Below are 18,529 nucleotides of genomic sequence, written 5' to 3'. Positions count from 1 at the left end.
CCATCCCATGAGACTGGTCACTTGGGGAGGCACTACGTAGAAATGGAGCTCAATCTTATATTGGGGGATATTTGTTGCTTTTCATGCATTGCGTTAAAGCTGTAGCTTGTTTTTCTTTGTCCCACACTATAGTGAAAGCACAAGAGTGTTGAATTTGCTAGTGCAGCTAAGGTGAGGTAAGGTGACGGCAAAATATGGTGTCATGCGCAGAATTTCTATCCACGAAAGCACACCTGAATTTGTACTTTTATGTGCGGCTATGTTGTGTTACGGAATAACACAATAGTTCTCTGCATAACCAGTGCACAAATACTACCACGACAGTATGAAAATGTAGTTTTCATAAACTTTTCATTATGCAGATTAAGATGTCAAGGGAAACAAGCATCAACTCCCACACATCAAAGATCACTACAATGTGAATAAATTATGCGCCACTTTTATAGCGAAACAACAGCAGCAATACGACACCCTGGAGAATGGTGGTTTTAAATGAAAGCTGCAAATGCCGGCAAGACCTTATTCTAAAATCATCTGATGAAATGGATCAATTTGCGCAGCAATGGTTCACATGTGCTGGTGCACCGGCGCTGCTATACGAACGGGCTTTAATTAAACAGTTTGTGGCTAACTAGAAAACTTTTCTTTCTTGTGATGTCAACCGCTACTCATTGTGAACAAATACCGCGGCGTGTTTCAATATTATCCAGCACGCATCCATGAAATTTTGTAGCAGTGTAGGATGTACGAAAAAAAAAACGTGGAATCGACTTCATTGCTTTAATGTTGTAACTTCGGTGCGCTATAAGCCATTTTCAAATTTCAATTACTTGGGCTTATGCAGGATGCTTGCCAAGAAAATATAACTATTGACATGACTGAACCACGGACTCTAAACAAAGGCAAATTAGGTGGAAATGAAATATGCAAATAAATGAAGGATCCTTCTTAACTTTCAACCTGCTAAGTGAATTCGCGACGCGCTACAGAATTATTAAATACTGTCGAATGTGCAAAACACTCGGCAGAGTGGTGATATTGAAGTTATATTTGTTTTATGCAAATGGCTCAATTAAGAAACCGATTCACGGAAACAAGATTAGCCGCATCGATATCTGCGCCTTTCTATGCATCCGATGGGTGGTATTAACGGGCTGTGTTCTAAGTATGAGCGTAAAATCATTTTCAATTGGTTTTTATCAAATTGTTTACTCCTACGCTTCCGAACGTTAACCAATCGAATGCATTTAGTAACACCACAGAATCCGCGGCGCTTGCAACCATTCAAGTCGGTTTCGGAAAGAATAAAAGCAACATCGTTTTTTGAATAACATAGTAGTTTTTTGAACATAGTAGTTTTTGAATAATACAGTGGGTTCAAGAATGATATTTTTCAAGCAACTTTCCTGGCTTCGAAGTGGCTGAAATATTGCCAATTCTTGATTCAAGTTGCTTAAATGTCGCCGGTCACCAAGTACAAAGCTTCGCCACTAAACAGGAAATAATGTCCCTAAATCTAGCGACAAATTTCTGAAATGGCAACACTGATTATTACAGACCGGCAAATTATAGAAAACAACGTTTATTTTACGTTTTCAGATATGGTCAAGTTAGACTTCGACTTGGCTGTTATTTTGTTAGATTTGCCAATGTCCCGCCAACACTTATATTCAAGATTGAGGAGGGGGGGAGGCAAATGGCCAACTTTGCCCCCCTCCCTTTCAGGTTGGGGGCAAGTGGCCTGGATAAATAAGCCTATTCATAACGCACACGCACCCCGCAGCAACTGCCAGAGAATGTCAACCTTGCGCGCCTCCGCTTACCCTCCTAATCCTCCACGCATCGCCTCCTGTCTCCTTCCCTGTTTCGTTGAATTCTACCTAGACTTTCCTCTAGGTGACGTTGCTTCGCCGGGCACCCTAGTAGTAGCGTGAGATATTGTGGCGGATAGACGCGTTTTTCTAGGGCTCTGTGGCGGCGACGAAATCATAAATTTTTGTGTGCATGCTTTGGGTTTGCTTCTGTTTTTGATTTGCTGGTTTTTAGCCTTTAAATAATAATTGGGTAGTTTCTTTTTCTTTCTCGTTTTCTCGTGCGCGCGGGTGTGTTTCCTGTATATTTGGTTTTGCAGGATAGTCAGAGCGTCCTTTCTTTCCACGTGCTTCAACACGTGCAACCAGGTGGAAAGTTAACTCTTTATAGACTTTGAATAGTAGCTTGGCAGTGGCAAGATCAATAGCTATTAGTAGCTTTAGTGTGTGTGCTTTGGTATCGGGAATATTGCTTTGGTAGGAAATTGAGAGTGTAACGCGTGGTTGAACACGTGCGAAAATGTGGCATACCTTAAATCTATGCGGCATTGATTCCTTTTAAAACATTGCTGAGAACTACTTTGCGGCATTTTATGGATTTAGACACTGTGCGTATCGGTTTTCGTTAGAGGGCACGTGTTGTGCACTACTACAGTATTATAGTATTTACATTAGAAAAAGCCGTGCAATTCATGGCAAGAAAGCCGGAAAAGCGTGGGGAGGATGAGAATGGAGAGAGAATCCAGTCAATCGGCCCACACTTTGATGTCGATGCTAGGCTGAAGAAATGGAGGCTTTCCAGGATGAGCTTGACAAACAGGCCGAAGAGCATAAAAATTAGTTAAATATGCAGCGTGATGCATGGACAGTGCCGCCATTGTGAACTAGAATGGTCGTGACAATGGAACACAGTTCCCCGACGTGACAGGAAAGGGAATGCCACAAAGTACAGGGATTGCGTGCAACGTAATGAGGGGGTTACTGGAGGGAGCGATACCTGCCTTGACGTGATAAAAGCCGGAACGCAGGCGTCATTGCGTCTTGTCTAGTCCGAAACACACGGAAAAAGACGAAAGGAAGCAGGGAGAGGAAGGCCAGAGTTAAATGTGGATTATCGATGGCGACTAAAACCTGGCTAGGTGCTCAGAAGCAATTCTGGAGAGGGTGAAAGGCGATGAAAGAGTGGCGCTAGGGACATTTTCAGGGCGGAGACTGGGTTCTGTCAAGGAGCGGGCGATAGCGAAGCTCCCGGAAAATGGCCACCTGCGCAACTTTGTCATAGTAGCACGTGGGCTAAATAACGTCCTAAAGAGGAAAGGGACAGGACTAGCCCAGCCTTTGGCGAAGGGGGTGGATGACTTGCGCGAGCTGTCCCCTAAGTTGCAGATACTAGTGCGCATGGTGCCGGAGGTGCCTGCACGTGAGAGTCACCTACAAAGAGCCGTAGTGGCTGCTAATGTGGCGATATGGAAACTGAGCCGAGAGAAAGGTGTCAGGTTGTCGAAAGAAAAAGGGAGGTGAGAAGGTGCGGTGGTTTTCAACGAGTCGGGATCCACTTCAATGGACTTGGACGAGAAGTGGGCTGGAGACATGCTGGTCGCGCTGTTGCTTTCTTTCGGAGGCCCACGGGGGCTCACAAGACCGGAGTACGTAGTAGTAATGAAGAAGGTCCCCTTGGGGAACCTTAGAATAGTATCGCCTTCAGTAACATTTAAAGGAGGAAAACAAAGAGAGCTCCCCATGCAATAGGCTACATCAACATGCAGGGCCGCCAAAGAAAGGAAAAGTTGGCAGACATAGCGCTTCAGTTAAACAGAGAACAAATAGGGGTGTATTCGGCTCCAGAAGCGCGCCTTACAAACTCGGAAGAGCTGCGAGTAATTGAGAATTATATTTGCGAATGTGCAGCGGTGGCGTAGAGGTAGAACATCCACCTCGCGTGCAAGAAGACCTTGGTTCGAATCCCGGTGCCGCGCGATTTTCCACTGGATTAAAAAAATCCTCGTGTTGCAAAATTTGCATAAACAGGCCTGGAGTGCGGCCTGATCCCGGTGACCAGAACCGGTAACGCACTCCCTCACCAAAGCAGGATTGGCCACCTTGGGGCAGTACTTGGCCACAACCTCCTATATGAATACAACAATCAAACCCCGGCACTCAGTCTTCATCGGCTGCGAAGCGACTGACCACGGCGGCGGTCAGACCTGTGATGCAGCAGAGGGTGCTAAGAATACCTGGGTCCGAACAGGCCGCCATTGGAATCTGAACCTGGCAACGTTTAACGCTCAAATTGGTGGAGTTATTCCATTTGTATTCCTGTCTAATAACATATTACATGCCATTGAAAAACTGTATTTCAAATAAACGTGTGACCGCGTGAGTACTTTCATGCATGCTAGCATGAAGAAAAACTCTGTACACTGGTACTGTAAATATTTCTCTCCTTTCAATTCAACCCCTTCCATTGTATGCTTGTAGAATGTGTTTTTTATGTACTTATGTCATCCTTCAATGTGCCTCATATGATTCAATGTATATCATATTTCGTATGCACTTCTTTTCTTTGAACGTATTTAATTGCACTACTGTATGAACGAATTTCCTCCTGCCTGGGTCACAGGTAGGCCTGCAGTATTCTGTAAATAACATAATAAATAACATTTATGCCAGTTGCCGAAGTTCACTGGCCATTTGCGTGCCGCCGACCGAACGCATACAGCGGAGACCATAGGTCAGCGACTTATGGTTGGTTAAAACGAAGAACTCGATGCCTTCCAAGAAATGGCGGAAGTTGCGTGTACTCGAGCAGACGGCCAGTAGTTCACGCCCGAAGGTGCTGTAGCGGCGCTCAGTAGGTGTCAGCTTCCTCGAGAAGAATGGAGTTGGTTGCCATGGTGCCGTCGCTCAGCTGTCGCAACACGGCGCCGATGGCTATGTCTGAGGCATCTAGCATTAAACACTGGGGAATACCTGGCGGTGGGTATGACAGGAGAGCCGCATTTTCCAAGGCCTGCTTGCTTTGGTTGAAAGCCATTTTCGCTTCTTCGCACCAAGGCATGTCAATCGAAGATCCTTGCGTTGCCTTGAGCAGTACTTGAAACGGTTGTATTATATGGGCGCATTTAGGCACAAAGCGGCGGTAGAAGTTTAGCAATCCGAGAAATTCACGTAGTTGGCGCTTTGTGGTTGGCAGTGGAAAACCTTGCATGGCCTGCACTTTAGATGGGTGTGGCCGTACTGCCGAGCTCGAAAGGGTGTGACCCAGAAATGATAACTCGGGCATGCCGAGTTCACTTTTGGCCGCGTTGACGATAAAGCTGTGCTCAGATAGGCGCCGAAAAACCATCCGCTGGTGCTCTTCATGTTCTTCTGGAGTGGTGCTCGCGGTAAGCAAGTCGTCCAGGTAGGCGTGACAAAAATTGAGGCCTAGTAGAACACCGTCAATATACCTTTGGAACGTTTGACCCGCGTTGCGAAGGCCGAATGGCATGCGTTTGAACTCGATTAGACCAAAGGGTGTAGCGATAGCAGTCTTGGGGACGCCTTCCTGTGACACGGTATGTGGTGGTATGCCGGCACGAGATCAATTTTTGCAAAACGTTTGGCCTCCTGCAGACCTACCAGTATGTCGTGAATATGTGGCAGGGTTACCTGTCAGGCCTTGTTACACTGTTCAGCGCTCGATTGTCCCCGCAGCGACGCCATTCACCCGTTGATCGCTTAGGAACCATGTGAAGGGGAGATGCTCAAGAACTGAAAGAAGGCTGGATGATACCCAACTTCAACATATGGTCGAATTCCTGTCGTGCCACCACCAGTTTCTCAGGCGACAATCGACGTGGTCGAGCGTGAACCGGTGGTCCAGTGGTAGTGATGTGGTGAAACACGTCGTGTTTTACTGGGGATCCCACTTGGTGCTGGTGTGCCAGGTCAGAAAATTCGCTCATTATGGAAGTGAAATTGATCAGCGTAGAGCTGAGCGGCGTATGTCTTGAAGGCTTGCCTTTTACACCGCTTTGTGAAACAGGGTCCTGCAAATGCCGGTTACGAACGTCGACTAACAGTCCGAAGTGGCGCAGAAAATACGCTCCAAGAATGGCGAATTTTACGTCGGCTGCTATGAAAATCCATCGTAGCGTTCTCTGCATGTCCAGACTGACGGTTAAGGAGCGGTTTCCATACGTGGCGATGGCCGTGTTGTTAACTGCTAGCAAAGGCGATGGCTTCGGGCGCTTGCTGTCCGCGGGTGATGCTGGAAGTAAGCTGACTTCGGCGCCCTTGTCGACGAGGAAGCCAAAACCGCTGTTGCGGTCCGTAGGAAAAATAACTGATGAGCGACATTCTAGCATGGCAGAAACGCTGGTCGCCCTCAGCGCCTGCCCGGGGCGTTTCACGAGAGCTGGCAGGGTGGTACGCATTTGGGTGCAGCATTGCCAAACATGCGGTGGTATCAACATATTTTTTGGCGTTTCATGAGCGACTGCGGATCGCTCTGACTTGTTGATCGTGACGCGGTATGGAGCGCTGCCACGGAATCCACGAGACACAAGATTTCGTTATTCATCTCTCGAAGGTGCTCATGTCGAGATGGTTCGCTTGTGACGGCCGCGACAGATGTGGGGGCTACCGCCATGAGCTTGTCGGCTAGCTCGGTCAGCTTGGACAGATCGTTCTCATTTGAGGCTGTCATGACCATTGTGCCGTTCGGGGGAATTTTATGTAGAAATATTTCTCGGTGCAGCAGGCTGTCAAGACCATCCAGTTTGCTGCCGAATAATTGCTACATGTGACGCAGAAGCTGGCTTGGCGTCCTGTAGCCGAGGTTGGCATCATGGAGAGGCTGCTGTAGCCGTTGGCTTTAGGGCGGCGTAATCCGGGGAATGAGTGTTGCCTTCCGCGCCTCGTAAACGTTGTCTGCTGGTGAGGAAAGCAACAGGTCTCGAATTTCGCTGGCCGTTGATGGGGACAGACCGCTCACTACCTAATGGTATTTCGTGGAATCTGCTGTGATACGCCACGCAGTTAATTGGGGCTCTACCGGAATGAATCACAATGCAGGATACGCAGTCCAAAACAAAGGCAGTTCGACGTCGACGCCGAATAGTGTCGGAATTTCAGTGCCTTGAGGTGTGTCCATAGCACTTGCTGCTCGTCCGGGTCACCAATGTTGTGGAGGACGCGAGCGCGGCTGGAAATCAGCAGGTAGAAGCGAGTGATGCCTCCCTGAAGAACTAGCAACTGACCTTATTTTTGTGTTCGTCCAGCCTTTAAGGCTCGGTTGCGCACCCTCGCACCACTTCCCTATCTCACACACTCCATGATAAGATTTTCACCAAGTGACAACGGGAAATGGTGTCTGGCGGCTGCTGTGCGACCGTGAGGCCGTCACACTATCTTTCGCAAGCGGGATAGCCGAAAGTGGACGTGGAGGCGCCCGTATGGTGAGACTAGAAATGAAATTGACCTTATATTTTGCGCTAACCCTGGCATCATACAAGATGTGGACGTGCTCAGCAAGGTGCGCTGCAGTGATGATAGGATGGTAAGAATTTGAATGAGCCTATACTTTAGGAGGGAACGGAAGAAATTGGTACATAAGAAGGCCATCAATGATTTAGCTGTAAGAGGGAAAATAGAGGAATTCTGGATCAAGCTACAGAAAGGAAGTATAAGGAAGTATAATATGGATAGAATTTAACATGCTTACAGGAATGGAGGAAGACTAAAAGCCGTGAAGAAGAAACTCGGAATAGGTAAGAATCAGATGTATGCGGTAAGAGACAAAGCCGGCAATATCATCACTAATATGAATGAGATAGTTAAGGTGGCTGAGGAGTTTTATAGAGATTTATACAGTACCAGTAGCATCCACGACGATAATGTGAGTGAGAATAGTCCAGAGAAATTTGAAATCCCACAAGTAACGCCGGAAGAAGTAAAGAAAGCCTAGGAAGCTACGCAAAGGGGGAAGGCGGCGGGGGAGGATCAGGTAACAGCAGATTTGTTGAAGGATGGTGGGCACATTGTTCTAGAAAAAATGGCCAACCTGGGTGCGCAATGCCTCATGACCTCGAGCGCACCGGAATCTTCGCAGAACGCTAACATAATCCTAATACATAAGAAAGAGGACGTGAAGGACTTAAAAAATTATAGGCCGATCACCGTACTGTCCGTCGCCTACAAAGTATTTACTAAGGTAATCGTAAATAGAATCAGGAACACCATAGATTTTGTCAACCAAAGCACCAGGCAGGATTCCGTCAAGCTACTCAACAGTAGACCATATTCACACTGTCAATCAGGTGATAGAGGAATGTGCGGAATATAATGAAACTTTATATATAGCTCTTATAGATTACGAGAAACCGTTTGATTCACTCGAAACCTCAGCAGTCACGGACGCATTACGGAATCAGGGTGTAGACGAGCCGCATATAAAGATACTGAAAGATATCTATAACGGCTCCACAGTCACCGTAGTCCTCCATGAAGAAAGCAACAAAATCCCAATAAAGAGGGGCGTCAGCCAGGGAGATACGATCTCTCCAATGCTATTTACAGCGTGTTTACAGGAGGTATTCAGAGACCTGGATCGGGAAGAATTGGGGATACGAGTTTCTGGAGAATACCTTAGTAACTTTCGATTCGCTGATGGTATTACCTCGCTTCGTAAATCAGGGGACCAATTGCGATGCATGCTCACTGACCTGGGGAGGCAAAGCTGAAGGGTGGGTCTAAAAATTATTCTGCAAAAGACTAAAGTAATGTTTAACAGTCTCGGAAGAGAACAGCAGTTTACGATAGGTAGCGAGGCACTGGAAGTAGTAAGGGAGTACATCGACTTTGGGCAGGTAGTGACCGCGGATCCGGATCACGAGACTGAAATAATCAGAAGAATAAGAATGGGCTGAGGTGTGTTTGGCAGGCATTCTCAGATCATGAACAGCAGGCTGCCTGTATCCGTCAAGAGAAAAGTCTATAACAGCTGTGTCTTACCAGTACTCACGTACGGGGCAAAAACCTGGAAGCTTACGAAAAGGGTTCTACTTAAGTCGAGGATGACGCAACGAGCTATGGAAAGGAGAACGATAGGTGTAACGTTAAGAGATAAGAAATGAGCGGATTGGGTTAGGGAACAAACGCGAGTTAATAACTTGTTAGTTGAAATCAAGCAAAAGAAATGGGCACGGGCAGGACATGTAAGGAGGAGGGAATAGAACCGATGGTCATTAAGGGTTACGGACTGGATTCCAAGGGAAGGGAAGCGTAGTAAGGGACGGCAGAAAGTTAGGCGGGCGGATGACATTAAGAATTTTGCAGGGACAACATGGCCACATTTGACCGGGGTACATGACCCGGTCATGAATACTTGACCGGGGTAGTTGGAGAAGTGTGATGGAGGCCTCTGCCCAGCAGTGGGCGTGACCAGGCTACTGCTGGTGCTGCTGCTGGTGCTGTTGCTTATGATAATGATGATGATGATGATTGCGAAGGGTGGAACAGAACGAAGTCGGAAAGAAAGGGAGGGGGAGTTGGAATGCTCATCCATCAGGGAACCAAATAGAAAAGAGTAAATTCAAAATTTCCAGAGCATCTTTCGTTATCAGGTACAAAAAGGGGAAAAAGACTTTGCTGGGCCTAACGTATTTGTGGACCGGAAATAATTGGATAGACAAGGATCAAGAGTTAGTGGCATGCATAAGTGCTGATATTCAGGGTTTCGGGAATGAGGCTGAAATTAGTCTATTAGGCGACATGAATTCCCACATACAGGATGCCGATGGCTATACCGACGACAACGGGAAGTCAATGCCACAGCTTTGTGAGCAACACAACCTCGTTATCGTGAATACAGGCCATAATTATGAAGGGCAGATCAGGTGGGAAGTGGGAAACCGGCAATCGGCCGTAGCATTACTGTCTCATGACAGTAGGAATTCATGATAAGTTGAGCGAAATGGTCATTGACCTGGAAGGGTACGACAGCATAAGGCGTGACTATGAACGCATCATTTTGAAAATGAGATATGTAGTTGGGAAAGAGAGCAACGAATGGCCAGTCCAAATTTCAACGCTGAGCAAATAACAAATGTAGTCACAGGAGTCGACGAAGAACTTGGCAAATGACCCAGCAAAAAGTAGGGATATAGTGAGCTTCTAAGTGTAATAACGACAGAAATACGGAAATAGAAACGACATGTTCTTTGGAAAGGAAAAAAAAAACAGAAAAGCTGGAGAACAGGCAGATACGAGAAGCGATCGCTGAATGGCAGAAGGCGTCCCAAGAGCACAAGCAGGCAAAAAAGGCGCAGTTGTCTCAGGATGAAGTGGCCAGTAAATGGGAAATATACCGGGAGAAGAAGATCTATGGTTCAATACGGGTGCTAGGAAAGATTAAATGTGAAAATGAACGCTGGCTGTCAGAAATATGTGAGAGAATGAAGGTCGCACCTAGAATAATTTGGAAGCGCATAAAATTATTAAGCAGCAAGTCAACAACAATGCAACAAAATATCCTAGACGAAGATGGAAAGAAACTCGAAGAAGAAGCGGTATTAACTTACATTAGAAAAATAATAGCTGAGTCTTTCTAAGGCAATGACGAGGTTGTATTTGAAGAAAAAGAAAGAGCATGAAAGAGAACCAGATAGACAAGCAACTAATGCTAACAAATTTCAACTGGAAGAAACCCGAAGAGAAACTTCTTATGCGCACAGCCACAGGTCTAGACGAGGTTGCCGTTACGCTGATTAATGAACTGGGACCAAACGGTAAGAAAACTCTGGTGAAAAAGTGGAAAAATCTTTAAAAGAAAGAAGAATGCCACACAGTTGGCGCCAAAGTAGATAGAATTTAATTTATAAAGGTAAGGTGGATAAAGATAGAATTCACTCGTGTAGACTGTCGACCATTACATTGGTAATACACAGGATAGCAATACAGGCAGTCAAACTGAAGCCGCAAGCACGGGCAGAGAATAATGGCATTTTGGGAGAACTTCAGAATGACTTCAGAAGAGGTAGGCGTTTGGATGACCACTTATTTGTTCTTACTCAGTGTACGGAAATATAAAGGGTATAAAGCAGACCGTTATATGTGGCCTTTTTAGACCTTACAGGAGCATATGAGTCAGAGAGGCTGAAATAATCGCTTGGGTGGCGGCAATGAAAAAAAAAAACCTCCCATAAGTAACTGCTTAAGCGGAAAAAACGAAATATGGAAAGAAGTAATGCATGATAACTCAAAGGGAAGCTCATTATTTTTCGCTTTGAGATCAGGATGCTTAGAACACGCACCTTTAAAGCGAGATGGGAAAACGAAGAAGAAACAAGTGCTTGCTACGATTAGGCTATGGAAACGACGGAGCATTTTTTGTTAAAATGTGAAGATATCTGCCCAGTGGTCGATTTAGGCACTAGCTGGCTCCTTGAGGCCCTTGGGTTCAGTGACAGCAGGGAGAAAGTGGACATGTCCGTAATAGAGATTAGTAAGAGACGATTAGAAGATACGTGGAGGAAAAGTAGGGAAACGACAAAAAAACCGCGACGTACAAAAATTAAGTTCACAATAGGGGGGTCAGAGAACTTGGTTATGGTGATTCATCGTGCGCTTTCCTTCTTTTCTTTTTTTTTCTTTTTTTACCTAAGTAGGACATAAGGCAGTGTATTAACAAGAGCTCGGTGGCGCAGTCCACCACGCCGCTCCAAAGGGGACGCTCATAACATCCATCCATCCATCATCTAGAGTTACTGCATGTGTTCCCTTTGGGGAGCGGTGTGGCGCGTCTGACTGAAGGCGCTGTTCGCGCCCCTATTCGCCAAATTGGGTCACATGTGCACAACGCATGCTTTTGAGGGAAAGCAAACTCCATGGCTGCCCCTGAACTGCCGCACCCCGCGCCACCGCCTTCGCGAGCCTCTGCCTGTGCCTCTGTGGCCTCTGCCACGCCAATGTTGGTGTTGGTGCGTCGGAATGTTTTTTCGTGCCATTTGGATGGCAAAAAGGTCAAGATTACCATACAGTACTTCTCAATTCTATACGATGGTTCTCAAAACTTTCTATTTGAGCCACATTGCCAGTTTACTATGGAAAGCGAAGAACAAGGCAGCGCCATATCTCTGACTCATGAATCTCATTATTCTACAATCTTGTTAAGAGGAAGCTTTAGCTCGGGCCTAACTTCGGCTCGGCGTATTCAAGTACATGTAAAAAAACAAAAACGTTTTTCTGATAGAACCCCTGGACGGATTGTAAGGAAATTTGTTGCATTTGAGAGAGAAAGTAAAATTCTAGTAATTATTGGAAGCGGAATTTTGATTTAGGGCTTGAATTTTGTTAAAAAGATTTTCAAAAATTCAAAAGTTTGAAAACAATAGAAGCACGAAGTTCAATAACTAATAGCTCTGCATCAAGAACAGATATAGCGGTTCTGTGAATGGCATCCATTAGATCATTCAAAGCGGGCAAATTTGATATGTAATTTTACATCTTACGTGAATTGGATACGTTGTTTACGAGGGTTCTGCAAAAGTTGTATTTACATATTAATAAATTTTTTAAGATTCATGTGTAAGAAGTCAAATTTGTCCGCTTTGAATGTGCTATCAGATACAATTCACAAAATTGCAATATCACCTTTTTCTTGCGGAATTACGGAGATGTAAACTTGATAGTCTCGTTTTCTGAAAATTCGCAAATTTGCCAATTTTTACTAAAAAATTTCCGACCTAAACCGAAAATTTGAAAAAAACATTCAGTATAGTTTGCGTTTTTCTTTTAAATGCAAGAAACCCCGCCAAATTTGGTGCAGTGGTTGTCGAGAAAAACAAATTCTCCTTTTACATGTGTTTAGATAGGAGCACCACAGCTAAAGCTTCCTCTTAACCAGCTTTTTGTCTCACCGATTGTGTAATGTATTTTCAAAGCACAAAATAAAGTGCATCTCTTGTTAAGCATGTTCATACAAAATCAAGTGACACTCGAAGCAATATCATCGTCGTACGTCGAAATCGGTACTGTGGGTAGATTACGTCGGCTATTCAACATGACTTGTTATTTATTACAGTGTAACGATACGTCCTATAACGCACAAACCTATTCGCGTCACACACGAAATCTGATCATATGGAGTAAGTATAAATCTCACTAGCGATATTTTTTCGATGAGAATGGGCGATAACATTCAAGACATCTATGGCTCCTCTCGCGCTATATAACAGCTGGTTAGCCGGCGGAAAAACTGTGCAGGAACCATACACAAATGTGCATGTGTGGATACATATATAAAGATTGACCTTACGAATGCAGCAGGGCATTATAATACAATGTATGCAGTCCGTTGTAGAACATCGAACTACGAGGTACAAAATTCGAAGCCGAATCTAGCGTCTATTGCCATACATATATTTCCGCAAGATTCTAGTTAGCTTGCGTTATTTATCAAGCACGAAGCACAGAAAATTTTTAACACTTGTTTTCTGCGCAATCGTTATTTGCTCCAGTTACCTATCTTATGTTTCAAAGCACTGGTGTTGAAAACGATGTGTGACGAATGATTTGTAGAACTTACCCTATCTTGAATAGTGTCTTTTCGACTTTTCTTATGTTTGAAACAAAAAAAAAGAAGTGTTTCTCCCGGCAGTGAGTCGCAACGAACAACTTAATGCATCAATTTTATCTAAATTGGGTCTCTCGTCAAGTTTTACTTTTTCTTAGGTGTGAAAGTCTTGCTGCCACCAATGAGCAAGCACACTCGGCCAATGCACCGCGCTGTTTTATTCCATTCGAAGGGAGTGGCTTTTCTGTTTAACATAGATGCATTGACAGGAAGATGGTGGATCTATGCGCAACTCTGCTCCCGTACGTGCATACAGTAACTCTAATGCTGTCAGTGCATTCCTTCGTACTTTTCCCCGAGCGCGATTCTCTTCTCCACCTCCAGGCACCTTCCTCCTCCGGTGCACGCTTCCTTCGCGGCTTCAAACATTGGGTCGCCGAGTTGACCGGCGAGCCATGTACCCTTGCGCGTAAAAGTGTCATGATAATGGCACCACTTTTATTATTCTTCGATGTTCCACCAAAATTTCTAGGCTAATTCGAAATCTTTGTACTTAGCAAGGTGGAAATATAGCGGAATGAGTGGTTTTCTAAGATGACGAAACTTCTGAGCCCCACGATATTGCTCGCCGGTATTTTAAAATCATACGTTTGCCATAAATAGTAGACGAGGCTGATCTATGACAAAGAACATGCGAACAATTATGAAGAATAGTGCACCTGAAAAGCTAAAATGCTGTGCATCGCAGCATTGAGCTGGCTATAGGGAGTTACAGATACAATCCTGCAAGGATAGGACGAAACTGTCAAAGTGTGCTTATGGTGCATAATAACGGGCACACACCTTAATCCAGTAATGTCAGCGCTCTAATACAAGTAAAAAAAAACCGATTATAGGCGGCTGTTTAAGATGCAGCAGCGGAGCTTAAGCTGGCAAAATTTTTGCTCGTGTCGGATCGTGCTACAGTCACGGAGAATCACGAAGAAAATATTTGCAATCTCAACGCATTGCTAAGGCTCGTGAATTCTGAATAGTAGCGTTGTAGTGAACCACAAAAGAAAAAGCACAACTTGAAAAACCATGAGAACCGCCGAACGTAGTTTGCGTTTAGCTGCAGGATAACAATTTTTAAGCACTGTGTAGACATAGCACGAGCAATAAACAGTGGACAAAGTGCTCTGCATTTGAATGTGCAGCAATCTTACGGTGATAAGTTGTTCCATGGTTCCATGGTGAGTAGGCCGGCCTCCGTTGTTGGCAAGGGCACCAATGAACAGCGGAAATATACGTGCATACAGCAGAACATTCATTTTAGTGATGATATGCGAGGGAAGGATATCGACAAACAAAATATACCGGGGTGCAAGATGATCTGCACCTTTATTAACCCTGTGGGAGGTGGCATGCTATACTTTGTCGACTGGCTTCTACTTCGTCATTTTGCTTTCGTATATACATCATCCAATACGGCAAGAGTGGTATTTGAAGGTTCAAGTTCAAGGGAACTTGACCTACATGCCTGTCAGAAGACACTGACATTCTTTTAGCGAAAAGAAACTGCATGTAGAAATAGACAAAGGAGTATATAACACCACTATTTGAGCGTGTACGTCATTTATACAGCGTAGGGGAAAACACTTCAACACGCCAATGGCTTCTCATGTAACATTATTTCATACCGAATGCAGGGAATTTGACATCGACGAGTGCAATAAAAGCGTGTACCCTATGCGACCCGCTACGTACTCTCCTCACTGTTTAATTTAAAAGAATTATATTGGCCATTGAAACATTAAAGCCTATATGCGGTCTACGAAAAGAAACGACCCAAAAACAATTGTGTCCTGTCTTTTTTATAAAGCCCTCAGAACCTTGAAAGCATCATCCACCAATTTTTCATTTTTGTGACAACATGCGTTTCTATGTGTGTGTGTGTGTGTGTTTACGCCCCCGCTATCATAGGCTTCTCCATGTTTAGGATGTTGCCCCCCCCCCTTCTAGAATACTTAATTCATTGTAGCGAGGACGAAGGGTAGCACACCACGCACGGCGTGGTGTCCTGTCCTCTTCTGCGTCCGTGTTTCTTTGCGCTACAATGGCTTCAATACATATAGACTAACTCACCCAGGAATAAGTTTCACTGCTTTCAGATTATGTTTAAGAATTTGTCCGAATGTTACAATTTCAGCTCTCGCTAGTGAAGTAGTGTTATTTCGGCTTTTAAAGATCACTTGTCTGTAAATACCGCAGAAAAATGCATTTATGAACACGAAAGTACTAACAGGGTCGCCTTCCGGTTTCCTTGTTTGGCTTTGGATACAGTCTCACACCTTTGGCCTTTATTCTAAAGTACTTGCATGGAACCCCGGCCCCTACCGTATAATTTACGCCACTTCACCTGTGAACTTCACCGTTGATCCTGCCACACCATCATCGGACCTTTGTTGTCGATGTCACGAGACAGAGCATGTTAGCCACCTAATGCCGTGTAGCGGCTCCCTCGTTTTTTCTGCTCCGCGAGTCACCAGCTAATTGGGAGAGAGCGCGTGCTATTCGCTGGGACTAGGTTGCTTGGAGAATTATCGGCACCTTTCTATTTAAACCTCGTTACAATGCATATAACACTGCCAGGACTAGTACTGGTAGATAAACAATACTTCAGAAAGTGGACTGAAAAACGGCGCCGTGGTAGCTCAATTGCTAAGAGCGTCGCACGCGTAAAGCGAAGACGTGGGTTTGTATCTCACCTGCACCCAGTTGCTTTATTATTCACTTTCTTTTACCATAATTAATCATATATTTAATACAATTATTAAATACAATTAACTTCCCCTATGCTGTCCTTGGTGCTTTTGTTTGCATATGACTAATGAAAATCGGGCCCCCTGGTTTCCTTTCCTCTCGTTATCATACATATATATATATATATATATATATATATATATATATATATATATATATATATATATATATATATATATATATATATATATATATATATATATATATATATATATATATATATATATATATATACTGTAGCCGTCATTACTTCTAACTTTTGTCCCCTTTCTCGTACTTCCTAACTATGAGGCGCAAATGTTCGTCTAGTAGTCTGTCTCGATAGCATCCTACTTCGTCATCCACACTCGGCCATCCATCTTCCCTGGAATCCGTACTCAGGAAAGACCAGCGTCTCTAAAGAAAGTCAAATACTTTACACAAGCTTCCAGTCTCAGCTAGTCACATGTTATCGGAGTTCAAACATGTGAATCTTGGAGAGAGTAGGTTAGAGACATAAAGGTCGCTACAACAGTGAACACGCCGTTGATAGCTAAAAGCTACTGGACTCACCTCTTCAAGACACATATTTTGAAATCGGTATTTAATTACAGTCGATTTTGTGCAATACAATTACAGCAAGGGTACTCGTCACATTTATGAACCTATTTAAGTTCCCTGCAAGTCAAAAGCTTTTTACCTGAATGCTAGGAAGTTTACATAAAGAGGGCTTGTTAAATTCTGCGTGTTTCGCTACAACCTGATTATTAAATGCATCTGATCTTATGCTTGAAACAGTATGGGAAACTTCCTATTCTCTGGGTGCAGTGTTTCTCGTGTTTTTCAGATTTCACTTCAGATCTGCTAAGCTAGTAAGAGTAAGATCATAAGCCTATAGTTTCTAAAGTCATGGTTCTTCTGGCAGAGTATTGCATTAATGTTCATGCACGTTACAGGTGCACTCAAGATAACGAGAATTTGCATATACAGAGCTGCAAATTTTGCGAGCAGAATATAATGACCGTATTTTATTGGATTCGCAGTTACTGTTTCATCGTCTGCGATGAGAGGAATAATAAAGTAAGAGTATCAGGGAAGGATTGTGAAGTAGCACTCCATACACCACTGAAGCAAACTGAACATGCCTTCATCTATATAAAATAGTCGAGGCTCTAGAAATTTCTGAAATTCAGTGTATTTTTCCCGGAAAGTGTGAAAAAGCAGCAAGATAATGAAAGAAAAAGTGAAATTTCAAGGCATTAAAAAGCTCTTCGTTTACCATCATGACGAAGATGTGGCTTCAATAAAATACACCGTAAACCCTTGAAATAAGGACACACTTAAAGTAGACACCGACTGTCCAGACATTCAGTAACTTAGTGGAACGCAATAGTAGCCCGGAAAAAGCCCATGCTAGATATGCTAGGGGACGTCAGCTTTACCATGTAATGTTCATGCCATCAGAAGTTCAAAAAGATGTCATGAGCTAATCTTAGGCTTCTTGTTGCTCCTTTGCTAAACAATGTTAATAACAGTCACATTTGATAATAATAAAAAAAAACTTGCGCAACTCGTATAGCAGGGTCAGACTCGCGCCAACGGCGCTACTCTTCGACTTTACGTTGCATCGAATTAGTAGGGGAATGCAGAATTTGTGGTCGAACGCCTTGCTTCCGCCACTTCGCATGTCGCACCACGTTTCTCACTTGGAGCATCTTCGCCCGTAGCAAACAGGACGCTAAGCTCGTTGACCTCCCTGCCTTTCCTCTCTTTGCTATCTCTCTCTCTCTATCTATCTATCCTCGCCCGTAGCGTTCTTCCGAGAGGGCTATGCAATGCTTTAATGATCGTTCGGATGCTTGTTTTGAGCTTTTTCTTTATTGAGCTGTTCTGTGTGTTGCAGGGGCTATTTCAATGAATGTATCCACTGTTCGTTTCACTTTGCTGGGGGCTTGTAGCCTCTGCCTTAAGGGGGTATAAGCCATTCCTGATGATGAGATATCTTGTACCACTCGACAAGACGCCGCGTTTTTAAGGCATCAACTATTGCGACGAGCCCCTTAAGGCTTTGGCCTAAATATATGCAATATATGCCGATTACGATGTATCATAAAGCGAGTATGCTTAATTGTATGCCTGCATATGTCAGTTATTGACACACATTGCCAAGATGGCATCAAAGGGGCTATTCTGTAAGTGTCCGGCTAGTGGACATGTCCATTTCATCTGCTGTTGAAGTGTTGATGTGGTTGGGGACGCCTGCCCCCTGCTGCAACGTACTCCAGCCCCACCAATCTGAACTCCAGCAGCAGACGAAATGAACATGTCCAGTAGGCGGACACTTGCAAAGTACGCTCCCTGGAGCACACGAATGTTACCA

At 44.3% G+C, this 18,529-nt stretch overlaps 1 protein-coding gene across 2 annotated transcripts in view; it reads right to left on the bottom strand.

Annotated features, from left to right (window-relative positions):
- LOC142584284 (uncharacterized) overlaps positions 1 to 18,529 on the bottom strand; it is a 76,528-nt gene that overhangs the window by 37,187 nt on the left and 20,812 nt on the right. The gene's annotated exons all lie outside the window — the stretch shown is intronic.

The sequence above is a fragment of the Dermacentor variabilis genome, chromosome 6 (genome assembly GCF_050947875.1).
Source record: "Dermacentor variabilis isolate Ectoservices chromosome 6, ASM5094787v1, whole genome shotgun sequence".
Classification (NCBI taxonomy): Eukaryota; Metazoa; Arthropoda; class Arachnida; order Ixodida; family Ixodidae; genus Dermacentor; species Dermacentor variabilis.
The sequence above is the reverse complement of the archived record's forward strand: the minus strand, read 5'-3'. Positions and strand labels throughout refer to the sequence as shown.